General features: G+C 40.5%; 1 long non-coding RNA gene across 2 annotated transcripts in view; it reads right to left on the minus strand.

Moving 5' to 3' along the window:
• Nucleotides 1-251: 251 nt before the first annotated feature.
• LOC148215146 (uncharacterized) overlaps nt 252-16,370 on the minus strand; it is a 30,045-nt gene continuing 13,926 nt past the window's right edge. For both annotated transcript variants that reach the window (XR_015796814.1, XR_015796813.1), the window contains 2 exons: nt 2,203-2,408; nt 252-386 (listed from right to left, as the gene is read on the minus strand). This is a non-coding gene — a long non-coding RNA (uncharacterized LOC148215146). The remainder of the gene's footprint in view (nt 387-2,202; nt 2,409-16,370) is intronic.

A 16,370-nucleotide genomic window follows, 5' to 3' on the forward strand; every position in this document is an offset into this window, starting at 1 on the left:
GTCAGTTCTGCAGGCAAAACATAAGGAGTGAGGAACAAAGAAAGTTCTTGCCAAAAATAGCCAGGAGATAATCAAAATAACTGCTTTGATCTTGTCCTGCTCAGGCTGGCGGCCACTTTGTGTGGAATTCCCTGCAGCTCCCTCCCCAGAGGAGGAACCCGCACAATTGAGCATTTTCCTTTGAAAGGAGGCCTAGCAGAGAAGAGAGCTCGGCTTTTGTCACTTCCAGGCGACACTGCACATCAAAAGGGAGCGGCTGGTCCTTTAAGGCTCCTTGAGCTGGGCACTCTAGTGAAGCCATGGAGCTAGCCAGCAAACAGCTTCCCTCTCCAGGTTTGAATACTTCAGTTAAAGGCAATCCTGTCCACGCAGACATCACTGGTAATCTGGAGAGGACCCAGAGAGAAGCAAGAAGAGGCAATACATTGGCATTTGGATAGAATTCTGTGATGGATCCCAGTCCTTAGGACCTCATATCCCAGGAGTAGTAACCCTTGGAATAAATATTACTGTGCCTGTGCTAGCTGCTGCACCTAGTTTTGTTAACTTGAACATGATTTATTCAGTTTCCCAATGTAGAAGGAAAGCCATGTTCATCTCTGGTGGCAAAAAATCAGGAAGAGTCTGGTAGCACCTTTTCTGACTAACAGCTCATGAAAGCTTATGTCTTTCAATAAAACATGTTAGTTGGAACAAGTGCTACCAGATTCTTTCTCAATTTACCAAATGTTCTGCATTCTTATAATGGGTGGGTTACATAAGGTAGGTTTCCACAACCTGCCAACCCTTTCAAAGTCTAGCTAAGTGTATTATGTTGTGTGAGTGTAGTCACATAACAATGGGTCCAGTTGTCAAAAAAAATCCTAAGGCCAGGACTGTGAAAGTCTTCTGTCTTTAGGACTAGAGATTGTTTTCTTGACAGTCCACTAATGCAAGGCTGATCTCTCCTGATCTTGCCTTACAAGATCAAGGACTCTACCAGTCTGTGGCAGACAACCCACAAGTTCTGTGCCACTTCCATTCCCATCTTAAACCATTGTAACATGCTTGGGGCTCCAACCATAATTCACACAAGGCACATTTACACTAAAATGAACAAGGTTTGAAGAAGGCTGACCAGTTTATTGTAGAGTAAGTTAAGGTGCAGCAATTGACAATTTGTCAGCCAACAGGAAAAAAACATCTTTCAGTTTGGTTTCCCTAATGTGGACTGGCCTGGGGAGATGAATTTTGACAGATGGCTGGAGTGATGGGCTTAGTTATCTGTCAGATTCAGTGGGGGTGGGGCTTTCCATTCCTGCTTTACCAGGAAACCCCTACTCACTGCATCTTCAATGCCTGATTAATTGGGGGTGGGGTGATGGTGGGAAGGGATGATGGACAGGTCTGCTTCAGCCACCAATGCCTCCTATGGGACATACCAACACAGCTATGGATATGTCATGTGGGGGAAATTCTATGTGTGGTGTGTTGGCAGGTCATATGTGTGGCAGTGCTGACTGATGCAGGAGTGTTCCATTTCAACCAGTGCTCAGTCAACCTATCAATACAGCTGCCAACACAGGTATTGATACACCATGCAAGGGATCTGTGGGGTACCTGGTTCGCAATTAATGTGGGGCTGAAATGGCTGCAGTGGAAAACTCCTCTGGCTTAAGCCAGTGCCACCACTGAGCATAACACCTGGGTGCCAAAATCAGAGGTGTAGGGAGAGAAATCCCTTGCTGGCATGTTAGAAGATAGATGGGCAGTGCTGGCTGGCTGAAGCAGGAGATCTGAAAGGGCAGGGTAAATTGGAGTTCAAAGAGTCATACTTTCCCACACATTCAATCTGTCTAGCTGCTGCAGGCAACCAGAGGAGAGGGAATATGCCCATTCTAGTCAAAAGCAGTCAATAGGACTTGGGCAGATCCCATCCTCTGCTGCATCGTACAGGGGCTGTGGCATCCTCAGACATCATGCAAATAGTGCAGCTTGCATCTGAAGAAGGGGGAAAACACATCGATGGGTTGGGAATGCATCATGTGAAGGTGTCCTTCAGAAAGTTAACCAGACATCCTCAAGCCAAAGTTAGGGAGATGTGTGGATGTGCTCTATGCTGTAGGACCCTTTACAAGAGAAGCAATACAGTGGTGGTTCAGTCCTTTGCAGGGAAAGGAGCTCCCTCACAGTGTTCACGTAGAAGTAGACCAATCTACTTACAATTTTTTGGAAAAAGGAGAAGGAGCAGCTTCCCTACATCCCATGGTGGAGAAAGAGAGCAGGTTCAGTCTGGATGGGCTTTAAGAACCTCGAGGAATTCCTCTTGGCATGGTTCCAGGTGACAGCTGCAATTCATCCTCCCGCCTCTCTCCCCGTCCCATCCTAGGACGTCCCTCCTCCATTTCCTTCAGAGTCCTACGTGAAACCTCACGAGAAGAGGAAGAGAAACAGAAAGACAGCTCAGCTCTTGCTAATTATATCTCGCTCGCTAAAGTGTCTTCCTTTGACTGATTCGCACTTTCTGTCTGCTTGACGTAGCCGTGCCCCGCGTCTTTGTTAAAATTCTTCGGAGGTCTGCTTATTATAGAGCTGAGGCTCGAAGGCTGATGCTTCTCTTGTACGCTACTTAGGAGAAGGAAGGTCCATCTGAAAGCAGACAAGATTCTTATGTGTCAATCGGAGTAAAGAGTCAAAGTGCCTGGCTGCAGCCCCAAGGAAACTCCCGATCCTGGGACTCGTTTCACCGCATCGCTCTGCGTAAGATCGGTTGGGACCACAGAGGTAGACTTAAGCACGTTGCCTCGGAAGTAAGCGAGCCTCCTATCCGTTTCAAGATACCGCAGCAACAGCATTTACCTCTCACGTTCAGAGAGTTCAAGGCGCTTCACGGGCAACTCTAGGCGAGATCCTGACCGCCCCCCCCCCCCCGGCTTTCAGCCATGTCACTGCGCTAGCCGTGGTTCTTAAATAAAGACCCCTTCGGGTCAAGCTCGACTTCTGGTGTTTACACATTGACAAGTTCCTGTAGCCGACCTTGGACGCAGGCCAGACACGTTCGAGTTGTTTTCTTGGCAACAATCCTGGTTTGTCAGTCTTATTCCGAGAGGTAGCTAGATTGATTGGTCTGCCCAGACTCGGGATTTTTTTGGAGGGGGTCTAGACCCGCCTTAGCTTTGCCCTCAAATCAGCCCCTGTGGGCCGGATACTGCCATTTGCTTTAAAGGCCAGCAGACTCCCAGTCCGTACGTTCGCGTTTGTTCGACTTCTCTGCCTGCTAAAGTTTTTCTTTCTGGAAACGCACCGTGCTTCCCTGAGAACCTAGTCTAATTGGAGGGTAGAGGGCCAAGGGGTGGCCCTTGGTCCGGTGGTCTAGCTGAATACCGCGCCAGTTGGCTCGGCTGTGGATTCCCCCTCTCCAAGCCCCGAGGACGACTATCAACTACGAATGGCCAAAGCTCTTCTCCTCCCGGCACTCCAACAGTCAGCCCCGCATGCTGAGAGCGGGAGGAGGATTCTCGCCAGAGTTCGAGACCTTGGGGAAAGGGGCAGAAAGCAGTGAGCGGAGAGAGGGAGAAACCCATTCGCTGTGGAGGGAGAGCGGATTTATGGCTGGGAGTTGCCCAGGCGGCGGCGGCGGCGGCGGCGGCAGCGCTCGTACACAACATAGCCCTTTCTGTACTGAGGGGAAAAGGCGTCGGCGGAGAGCGCCCCCCGACCCACGAAGCGGCCCTATTTTGCTTGCTTTGGGCATTGCTTCAGAATGCCGAGAAAAGCCTCGTGTCCTCCTCAGCAGAACGGAACAGATCGTGCTGGCGAAGAGACAAATGACTCGCAATGCCCTTGTTGCGCCCAAAGTTATTGCTCTTGTGAGCTGCGGACGCGTCTGGTGCCGGCGCGGCATAAATAGCTGGAGTGGGAGAGAGAGAGGATGCGCAGACCAGGTGTGCCATGTCACTGAACAGATTGCAAGCAACGGCTGATCCCTTGTCAGATGTTGCTGCCAATTACCAGGAGAGAGATGACAGAGAACCGAGCAGCCTTTGGTTAAAGGAGCCAAGGCGGGGGTGAGGAGGAAATAGAGGTTGGGGCTGGAATCGACTATGTAATTGCATTTGGGAACGAATTTATGAACCAAGATGTAAAGAAGGGAGGCTTGGTTAAGCTTAAGTCAAAACCAAGACCGAGTGCACGCTAGAAATAGGATTTCATTTCCACCCTCTGCTTCTTGTTTCTGTATGTGTAACTTCAGAAAGAACAAAACAAGAAAAATACTACTCTGCTCAGCACAGTTGTAATTCACGTCTAAATCCTCATCCAGCCATGTAATAAGCCCAGGGATGCAATTCTACCTGGAAATAATTTCCATTGCATTTGATGGGTTTTACTTCTGAGTAAATATACTTAATTGTTAAAAATCTATCTGCAACTAGGTAGATATGCATAGGATCTGGTTGCAAGTGGGAGCATTCTTGCAATACACATCTTAAAATTGCTACAAAGGACAGTATTAAAAATTGCTAGGCGTAGGAATGTGTTTGAAATGAAAGAACACTGTTTCACCTTGGTAGTAACAGGTTGGCAATACAAGGCAGCTTACCTGGGAAAGTCATTTGAATTTGTCAGGGCCTCTTAAATAGAACTGGACATTGTAGGAGGAGAACTGTTAGTCTATGATAGCCAAAAATCAGCAGGAGTTTGGTAGCACCTTTTCAGAACAACACATTTTATTAAAAGGCATAAGTTTTTTAAAGCTTTTGTTAGGCTCATTACTTTTTTTTGTTGGTGACACAGGCAAGCACGAATCTTTTGGTCCTAGCTTCAATAAACTCATTCCCATCTTCCCAGATGTCTGGAGATGCAACTGAGAAAGGGATGAATTACAAATACAAACACAGAGCAACATTTTAAAAATGGCATTAAGATGTATAAGCAAATATGCTTTGGGTGCTCCTTGCCATGCACAACTGCATGCTTGGCATCCCTGGCATTTTCCCAACTCAAGCACATGTGTTTGGTCATTCTGGCAAGATGCTGAAACTTTATATAGTACTGAAAGCTTCAGCACACAACCAAAGATTGTGCCTCTCAGGGTTAAAGTATATGTGTATGAGTGAAAGAGTAATGGGACATTATCACTTAACTAGGGCTATCATTCCCCCACTGCAAACCTTCCAGAGACTACCAGACAGCAGAAAGAATTAGACTCTTCCGTATGCCTCTGCAGCCACCTGATGGTAATCCAGATATTTACAGCCCAGACAGAGTACCCTTACTTAGAATGACTGAATTGTTTTGAGGAACTATTCTGTTTAAAATGAATCATTGAAGTGGAAACTTTGTTGACAGCAGGATAAATGTGTCATACAAATATAAAAGCCCAATCAGTACCCAGAGAAGAAATAATAATTTTATCTCCCCAAAACTATTGAGTTAATCATGGGTTAAAATATTCTCCCTGACTATGTGGTGCAAACACTAGAGCCCAATCAAATTTGGGATGGTGTCTAAACTCTGCTCAGTCAGGAAAAAAGGATAGAAATATAAAGTAGTTTACAATGTAAGGCAGTGTTTTTCAACCTTGGCAACTTTAAGATGTGCTGGCTGGGGAATTCTGGGAATTGTAGTCCACACATCTTAAAATTGCCAAGGTTGAGAAACACCGATGTAAGGTACTCCATTATAAAACTCATTGCTAAGGTCTGACAGTACAGGTCATGCCTCCCAACACTGATTGGCTGCAGTCCTTAAGCTCGGCCCAGTGCTGCCTGCCTGGCCACTTAGCAACGCTCATTAGCACTGTGAACTGTTGCCAATACTTTTGTGGTACAATGGCTCATGGGAACACCAAGCAGGACTAGAGAAAGTGGATATGGACCAAATAGCAGCCCTTGATCATGCTAGCGTGATTGTGTAGTGCCACTGGAACAGGGGGAGCTTTGCCTGGTTCAGTAGCTGGTTGGGTTGAGTGTGGCGTGAAAACTCAGCCATATAATACCTATTTCTGTCATCAAGTAATGGTTGTATGTTAATTCCCTTTTGTGTAAAGGTAAGATAACTGTCCCATTGTAAGTTCATGAAAACTCTTATCAACATATTGGCAATCTAATGTGAGAAAACCACCATAATACTTTACTAGTAGGCCTGGGTAAATAATTTCTGCTTCCCTGGAGATCCCACAAGACACTGGGAGAAGCCTACAGCAAATTTGCTGAATCTTCATGTGGCTGCAGTTGCTTCTGGTCTTTGAGGAGTGGCTCCAGATTGGATGATTTGTGTTTTACATAGTACCTAAGCAACTGAAGTAACTTCATACCATTAACAGTAATGTTGAAGCTTCCTTTTCAGTTTGTCCTTCAGAATTCGTCTGTATAAATAGAAGTACTCATGAGATTTATTGGCCACCTAGAACAGGCTCAGGCATTTTTAATTGGAAAGATCTTTGAAAAATCAGCAAAATGTGCCACACAAAGTATAGATATGTGTGCTTAACTGGAGTCAGATTAGACAACCTTCATTAGTTTGATAAAAAATGAAGCAGTCTCTTTTATGAATCTACAATTTTTAATATTAACAAAAACAATAAATAGTATAGATTAATATGATGACATCAAAAATACATCATGTTTGAGAGAAAAAACCATAGGAAATATGGTAAATTTTGCCACATCTTTTTATTGAGAAAAGCTTTCATGTTCTACAGAGCTCTTTTATCAAGCCGATGTAGGAATGGGAATAAATTCATGACTGTATCTCAGTTAAGGCTGCAATCATGGGGAACTTCTGAACTGCAGGGCATCACCTGCAAATCTTGGTCCTCCTCTTTGGAATGCTTCTTGACTCAATACTTCTTTGGGTTTTCTCCTGCCATGTGCACTTTCACTCCAATGAAATGGGCTGGTGCTTGAAGGCATTTTGCACTGAGAATGCTTTTCAGTGCTGGCTGACTAGTGGTTTGTCTGCTGACAATTCCCAGAGGGGAAGGGTGCAGGGCAGGCAAATAGATTTGGAAAGTAACTTCTAGAAGGAAGAGCCTTCAAGCACTGATTTTCATTGCTTCACTGATTTACCTGTTCTACGCATTACAAGAAAGCCCATCTCTTCTGGAAGCTGACAATAAATGCGATACTAAACCTGTCCCACACCTTTCCCAAAGGTGAAACAAATTTACGTAGGAGAAAATGATATTGAACTTGGTAGGGTACACATCTAATACCCATGGTTAGAACTGTATTATAAGGAGGTTAATAAAAACATCTCAGATAAATTCTTCATTTCATATATGGTGATTCTGAAATCTGTTTAGGATTCACACAGAATTTTGCAAAGAAATTACAAAGTAATAATTAAGAGTACACAAGCCAAAAGTCACATTTTACCTGAGAGCTGATGAATCTTAACCAATAAAAAGTTATCAGGTATCACATTGCCTGATTTATACTTCTGTCTTTGGCAATAATAGCCGTGGTATAAAAATGTAATTCTGATAACAATATTTTCATAAAGAAAATATGGAGTTTGTAACAAATACTCTTCAGTATGTCATTATTCATCATGCAGGAAAGAATAATCAGTTCCATAAGTTATCCCACAGCTGTAGTATATCTCTAGTACAAAGTACTACAAAATCCAAATGTTAGTTAATATGCTTCCTAACCATGCTTATATAGTACCACTGATTGTATTCAATACTTCAATGATCCATAAAAGAAACAATATGCAACCGACACTCTATTACAAGTGGATCACAACTAAAATAGCAAGCTACAATGACTGGGAAGTCAACCATGAAGTCAGAACCACATATTGGCCCTACATAAAATGCTAGCTACCTTTGAAATAGACTAGCATTTCAAAAGCAGTCTCTCAAATTGTATGAGGTGACTATATCTGCAGTTAGAAGATAGGAAGATTGACATCCCACCTAGTACATATACACACCTTGGCATTCCTAAAGCAGCACAATGGATCACAGCCAGAATAAAGCCTACAGAAATTACTATAAACCTCATGTCAGCAACCTGTAATGTTTGGCTACTCTCCCTGCTGCCCAAAGAGCTATCAGCTGATGTGTGAAGAAGACAGTTTTGCTCCAGTACTAGAATTGCCTGGTATTGTGTATGTGTGTTTTATCTCTTTTCACCCAGTGTTTCCAGTGCAACTGACATTGTGGCTTCCCCCAGTTAGCAAGATAATGTCAAGCTTGACTTCTGATGTCTACATGGACATATCTATGTAGTTTTCTTGACAACTCTAGAGAAACAGCTTGTCATTGTTTTCTTCCTGGATTTTTTTTTTTTTTTTACTTCCTAGTCTGGTGTACAGCCCTGGGATTTCTTGATGGTTTCCTATCTGAGTGCTAATCAGATTTGATTCTACTTGGCTGTTTTTGAAATCAGCAAGGTCAGATAGGCACAGCCACCTGAACTGGGTTTCCCTACCTAATAGCATGGGGAAAACAGGCATGTTGAAAAGGATTGCTGTGGGAAACAGGCTTTAACTTCCCCTTGCAGCAATTGTACCCTCAATCTGCCAAAAAGCTTGGTTTGGGTGAAAGCTGGTGTTGTAGTTCACTTTTGGGCCAGAAAGGTTGTCCATTTTTTCCTAAACCAAAGGAAAAGTTGCAAGTTTTTTTAAATTGATGTTAATCAGAATCCTAGTTTCCCCAAAATCAATTTGGGGACCAATATGTGGTTCTTTTGGCCCAGAATTATTTGAAAATTGATAGGCTTCTTAGATCATGTGAAAGCCTCTTCCTTAAACTTAGCTATATTTTTGGTCCAAGAATTAAAATGAGATAGGTGAAGTCAGGGTTGACTTGATGGACCATAACAACCACGACACTTCCAAAGGTCACCTCCTTGGAGAAGGTTGAAGCAAAGCATTTAATTTAGGGCCACTGGTGAAACAGTGCTACTCCCCAGACAGACAGGCACACTGGTGTTGTCCCATTGCAGCTCAGACTGATTCACTTTGAGATTAAATGAAAAACTTGCATTAATGAACAATTAGCCTCTTTGCAAATAACAAACAAATTGGAATGTCCTGAAAATATCACAGATGTATGGCTGTCCAAAGCAAAAAGTTTTTCTGCGTGAGCTTCAAATTGGCTATTAGAAATAGACTGAGGGTGATTTGTGTGCATGTGTGTGTGGCACCAAGTCCTGGAGATTGCCTGGACAAGTCCCTGCAGTTGTCATGGCAAGATTTTCAGAAGTGGTTTGGCCTTATCTGCTTCCTAGGGCTGAGAGAATGACTGGCCCAAGGTCACCCAGCTGACTTTGTGCCTAAGGCAGGATTAGAACTCATGGTCTCCTAGTTTCTAGCCGGATGCCTTAACCACTACACCAAACTGGCTCTCAAGGGTGATATGCTCCCTGTTAAAAGGATACATAATCTACTCTGCTATTGTTACAAAGATTTCTCCAAATTCCATTTCTACAGATGAAAGTTGGAAAGATATTAAAGGGAATATATGGGACTTTTGAGCTAGACAGGACTTCAGAGATTCCATTCTGCATATCTAAGGGTGGAGGAAATCCCTGCAAATCAGTGGATTGCCTCAACAGTCTCGAAAGTCCACAGGCACTTCCAGCTTTTTCAAGAAAAGAGTTTGTTGCTACCAAAAAAAAAAAAAAAAAATCAGAACAGGACCAAGAATTGCACCAAGAATTAATGTTCTATCACAAAGTTACCTTGGCAAAATTTTAAATGAAGTAAATCAGAAAGATTGTTTTCATTATGTATAATTCAGTTTGTAAATATCAAATATTTTGAGTATGAAACTGATACAAAAATCATATTAATTGTGTAATTAATCCATGTGGCTGTTACATTTGTGCTACTCTTCCCTCCCCTTGTTTCTAGCTCTTATGAAGAGTCAGAATCATGTATGTGAGATGGATGACCACATGAATAAATAAATAAATCTATATATGGTAGACTATCATTTTGAATGAAGTTGAAAATAGAATTGTTATTTTCTATTTTCTGCAAAATAAAACAGTAACTCTATGTTGGGGAATCAGTCAGCAATAATAAGGAAGAAGAGTATAAAAATGATACAAACACTGAACAGGTGGGGATAGAAAATAATGTGAACAGAGAAAGTAATGAGAAGTACATCCAAGGTTCGTATCGTTTCAGCAGGATAGTTTGTTCTCTACAAATAATATGTAAACATTAAAATCATTCTTATACACATATTTCAGAAGTAATGGAACTGATGGCAGTGATTTGAGGCCTATTCAGTAATTAGTTAATTTAATTATCCTCAATGGAAATAAGGTAAACTATGTATTGCTTAGTATTACCAATAATTTCATTTGGGTGAAATATCAGTTTCACCTTCCATGTAGCGTTCTAAATGGAATCATATAATCTGAACATAGGTTAACAGCTGTCTGTGAGTCCTCCTATTGAAGTCAACCATGAGAAATCACTTTTCTGCCATGGAGAAAGAGAGTGCTGTTTCTTAGTGATTCCGTTTTTCCTCTGTTCTCTTGAAACAAATATTGAGATAATTCTATCTACCCAATCATGACTGGAGGAGCTACTACAGAATTCTAGATGAAGATTTCTTCCTCCATCTAAGCTCACATAAAAGGTCTGTCCTGATTAAAATTGCAGTGAATAACATAAACAAATACTTATCACTTTATAAACAAAAAGTTTTGAAATTATAACTGAAAGAGTTAAATAGTTTAACTGCTCTGGGTCAGTTTAGATATGCTGTTGAAATGTGAGCAAAATTTAGGTAATTTTAATAAAACTCTTGTGGAGAATTGTCAGCATATCATCCTTTCACTGCTGTTCATACAGTATTTTTTTCTTTAAATGTCCTGGCAGTTGGGATATGTCTGAATACATTTGGACTTTGTACATACACAAGTGACAAGTTGATGGCTTTAGAAATTGAATTTTTCCTTATTTTGATTATTTTATTCTAGTTGTTATAAAATATTATCATAGCAGTGTATTTAATTATAAAAATACAAGGTCCTTTTATTATTGCAGTGATCCATCAACTATTGCTGAATGCACCATGTTTTTCCTTGCTGAAATCCAAAGTACCTAATTTTTTGTTCTATAGTATATTACAGCAAAAAAAAAAAAAAAAGTGATATGAAACTAATTCTTCGGAATTGCAGTATTTAATGTGCCTTATCCCCAAATCTACAGAGCTTGATAAACTAGCTTTGCAGCAAGTAGTGATGGACATTTTAACCCATCAAACAAAACAATCCTGGCAAAGAGGCCTGTTTGTTCCATGATTTGTTTATTAATGACCTGGATGATGGAATGCTTATTAAATTCACAGTTGACATAATATTAGGAGATCTGTTCACCACCCAGGAGAACAGAATGAGATTCCAATCTAATCTGGACAGATTGGGAGATTGGGCTGGGAGGAACAAAACGCTTCTTAATAGGTATTGAGGTATTACATTTAGAGAAAAAATGTAGGACATGCATAGAAGATGAAGGATTCATGACTACATCTGAGAAGGACTTGGGTATGGTATTTGACAACAAGCTGACATGAGTCAGAAGTGTGAGACAGCTGCTAGAAGGTGAGTACAATTTGGGGCTGCATTAAAAGAAGCGTTGTGTCAAAGACATGTGAGGTTATTATTCCTCTCTGCTTAAAAACCTTAAAAACTCTGCTGGTACTGGTGAGATCACTCCTAGAGTACTATGTACAATTCTGGTCACCCCATTTCCAGGATACTGGCATGTTGGAAAGGGTTTAGAAGAAGGCAACGAAGATGATATAGTGACTTGTAGACATACTCTGTGAAGATAGACTAAAGGTACTTGGGATGTTCAGTCTGAAGAACAGGAGACTTAGAGGAGACAGGATAACCATGCTCAGGTACATAAAGTGAAGCTACAGGGAAGATGGGCATGAACTATTTTCATGGCCACAGAAACTAGGACCAGATATAAGTTATAGATGCCTGGGTTTCATTTAAATATAAGAAAAAACTTCCTGATGGTAAGATCTGTGCAACAGTAGAACAGTCTACTTATGGAAGGTATGGGTTCTCCATCTCTAGAGGTTTTTAAGAAGAGAATTAACAAGCCACCTCTCACAGATGGTTTAAATGGTTTTCCTGCATGATGAAAAAGGTTGAACTAGATGATCTTTGTGATCACTTCCAATTCTACTGATCTAAGATTCTATACTTTAGATATTTTCTTTTTCTTCCTAGTGTTTTCCTGCAGGTGCAGGGTCTGCTTTTTTTGTCATTGATCCATTGGTTGTGACAGGAATAGATCGACCGGCTTGTTACCCGAGCCTGATATCGTGGGCTGAGAGAGTGACTGGCACAAAGTCACCCAGCCGGCTTTCATGCCTAAGGTCGGACTAGAACTCACAGTCTCCTGGTTACTAGCCTGGTGCCTTAGCCACTAGATCAAACTGGCTCTCAAAAAAAAAGTGATCTATCATTGCCTTTTTCCAGCATTTTTTTTTACTTCCCAGTATAGTTTACAATCCAGTCTCCCTTCCAAGTACTAATCAGGGCTAACTCCACTTAGGTTTCAAGACCAAACAAGACTGGCCAAATGCTTAATATTTTTGTTTAAAGATTATAATAGATGGAGTATTGAAAGACACGAAATTGATAATGCCCCTTTATTTTTAAAATGAAAATTTATTCTAAAAAAAAATTGAAAATTTATTCTAGAGAATTTAACAAAACGGTCAGCACTGTAAAACTAGGTTACTTATTTGAGCAAACTGCTCTTCAGGATAAAACTTTGCTGTGTCTGAACGAACAGCATATCTAGTATTGATCAAAACTGCTGTGCTGTTGGGGACCTTCCATAATTCTGAATGTAGCATCAGACTTGAACTTGGAGACAGTTCAGATTCCTGCTCAATGAAATGATCTGGGGCATTATTGCTCCTCTGCCTCATCTTCTTCCCAGGGTTCTTGGGAGAAAAAGATGGAACTTGTGAGATGATGCATGCTGCTCTGAGATCCTTTGAGGATTACCCAGGTAATAGGTAAATGACTTTTCTTTTAACATTATGCATATTTGATAATTAATTATATTAGCTTTAATATCCTATGATCCAGCAAGGGAGAAATGCATGAAGAATGAGGTTCCTGCATGCTTAGCCAATACAGATGCAAATGCACATCTGGTTATATATAAGCATATGCTGGGATGGAGGCATATATTTATGTGCTGAGAAACAAATGAGATGGGGCTAGAAGAAATGGACAGTTGGAGATGATTAGATTCATTAACCGTTAGTTACTATTATTTGTTATTAGTTTCTATTTCACTGAAAGAAAATTCTGTTTGATCTCTACAAATGATCAAGAGAGTTATACATAGCTCATATGGGGCCTATTAAACTGGCTGAAAAGTTCTTTTGATGCAGGCAAGGATACATATTCTTACCTGTAACTTCCAACTCAGACAGACTTTTTTCTGGCTGGTGGGAATAACTGGAATTTTTACATGTTGTGGGTGCCCTCACAGAAGTCTTCATGGGGTAAGGGTGGGGTAGTCATTAAACTGGCTGCCATGGTGGGCATGGCCAGTCACAAAACACCCACTTATCAGTAGTTGAATTACTGATCTTCTTCCCCAGGATGCTTGTTATTGTCCAGCTTTTGCTTTTTGCTTTTGTTAAGTGTTTGGTACATTTTCAAACAAAGCATTGGGTCCCTACAACTTTTATTGATTAAGAATGCTTATGGGGTTCTATTGTCTAGAAGCAGTACTGTACATAAATATGATGTTAGTGGCCAGCACTATGTTTTGCAGCTTGCCAGATTCTCTTTTTATGATGAAAAGAATCTAATGAAAAATGTAAATTGGGTGGGGCGGGGAAACTAACAGATGCAAGTGAGCTATTGCTGGGCACGTTGTGTCAGCATGCTCTAGCTGACACAGATGTTAATAGTAAATGACAGACTTCAATCAGCAAAATGATATTTACCAATTAAAACTGGAAGATGAGGTTATATTCATATTTTTGGAAAGTAGTATATAAAATAACTAAATGTAGGGGTGGGGAGGAAATAAATATGTCCAAAATTCATCTTATATTCTAATGTTGCTATCATGGAGACTGAAGAATTTTGACAAGGTTCTTGAGAAGAAGGAATATGTAACAGCAGTTCCTGCTCCCAAAATAATACCTTGTGGAAGTAAATCACCATTTGGTGATAGCACCCAACTGAGCTTTGCTTATCTCAAAAAGCTAAGCAGAGCCGAAGGGGAGACCACCAGGAAGTTACAAGACTATAGGCTAAATTGGGAGGTTGAAAAAACATCCCAGAGAAAGGGAACAGAAAATGCCTTCCACATTGCTGCTAAGAAAACTACATGGACACATCACCAGAAATTCAGCCCAACTCAGGGGAATCTTTGCCTTTTTACTTTAGAATTATATGTCAACAAGCCAAAAAATGGCTGCAAGCTCCTTCCATTCACCTATAGCACAAAGCTAAAGAAAGGGCTTACAGTACTGACATGAGGTTGTAAGAGAATAGAATAAAGCTCTGGGACATCCAGACCCAGCATTTACCTTATCATAAGTGTACTGAGAACAGAACACTAATAGGCAGAAAGGCATCACTACCAAAACTAAATTGAGATCTTTGTCTGCACATTTTCAAACCATGGGAAATGGAGTGATGCATTTGTTTTTTCAATCTGTATCAAAACAAACAGGATTTTTTACTTCATATTTCTTTCTAAAATAAGACTCAACTCTCACTTTTCTTGGTTTTGCTATACGTGTCACTAGATATGTACACTGTGAGCTTTCATATATCGTTTTAATTATGTAGGAAACAACTCTCACAAGTATATGATTATTATGAATTCAACTGTATAGTGCTAAGGCTATATTCCTCTCAATTCCTTACACTACATTTTGAAGTAGGAAAATGTGATGTAGGATAATCCAATGATAACACTACTTTAAGGACTATATAAGCTGCAGCTAAGCAATGATAGCTTGCACATTGTTTTGCACCAGAAGTCAGCCAATACACAACGTTAAGTGTTTGTGATAGTACGGACCTTTTCCCAAAAGTACTTTTCCCATTTCAGGACTTGGAACAAGATCAACCCAATATAAGATTTACCCGAGGCCAATTCAGATTGTATAAATTCACACAATAAGGTCTCAGATGGCAATTGGTTGATGGCTAATAGCCTGACTCACACATAAATTAGTATATGAATACCAGCCATTTTAATTCTTTTACTGGTTTGTAAATCATACCCCCATTCATCTCACATTATTTAATACACAGTGTTGGTGCCCATTACTGCTTGGTAGACTACTGAATGTGCAGATCATGAAACAGTCTACTGAATTAGGGCAATCTACCAAAATTCCCAAATCTGGTGCCTTCGAGATGGGATCTGGCTGCTGTCTGAGAATTCTGAGAGTTTCAGTCTTAAGTCATCTGGAGAGAGCACCCTGTTGGGTAAACTGCTGCAGTAAGTTTCTGTAAAAAGTTAACTTCCTTTTCAGCTACTTTGTGTTAATTCTTGAGATATCATAAAACCATCTCTAGAGCTAACGTTTTCATAATGTGGTAATATGGATGAGACTTGATCTTTAAAGGTGAAGAAACCAAACCTAACTTATATAAGCATATTAATCTTGTTCTAAAATGTTTATACTGTACATCTAGTCAGAAAAATAATATAATGTTCCACATTAAACATAAGAATACATCCTAAAAAATTTAAAGGGTCTGAAACTTTGCGGAAATAGAAGGTAAGATAACTATGGTTGGGTATTCATAATATTATTTAAACTGCTTTTTTAGCATCTATGATAATTGTATTAATAAAGTATCCCACTTCTTATATGACTGGGGGATGACTACAGTGCAATGCAGATGTTTCTGATAATCTAAATGGGAGAGGGAAGAATGTTAGTTTTGTAAATCATTTTTTCTCCTTCCAATAAATACTACTAACTGCTTCCGGTCATGTCTCTTCCTGTATTCCTGAGATGAGAAATATATCATAAGGTAAGACAGACTTCTCCAACATGATATCTTTCAGATGTTTTGGGATTAAAATTCCCAGAATGGTAAACCGGCAGTTGGCTAGGAATTATCAGAATTGTAATCCCAATACATCTGGAGGGCACCAGATTAGAAAAAAAACTAAAGTAGGAGATATGCAATAATAGAAGACTCTCCTACAAAGACAATGAATGCTATCCTTCCTTCCCTCTTTGCAGCCACTACCTACAATGTCATTTACACATGTAAAAGTCAAATGATAACTATCTCCCAATATAAATGCAAAACCTACATTTGTTTTCTTCTATATGCTTTCCTTAGTGAATCAGCCACATTCATACATGACAGAGAAATCAATTGGGTTGATTGCCC

This window comes from Python bivittatus, unplaced genomic scaffold, assembly GCF_059951505.1.
Source record: "Python bivittatus isolate LINGU-HERP-01145 unplaced genomic scaffold, Pbiv_v1 ctg000350_np1212, whole genome shotgun sequence".
NCBI lineage: Eukaryota > Metazoa > Chordata > Lepidosauria > Squamata > Pythonidae > Python > Python bivittatus.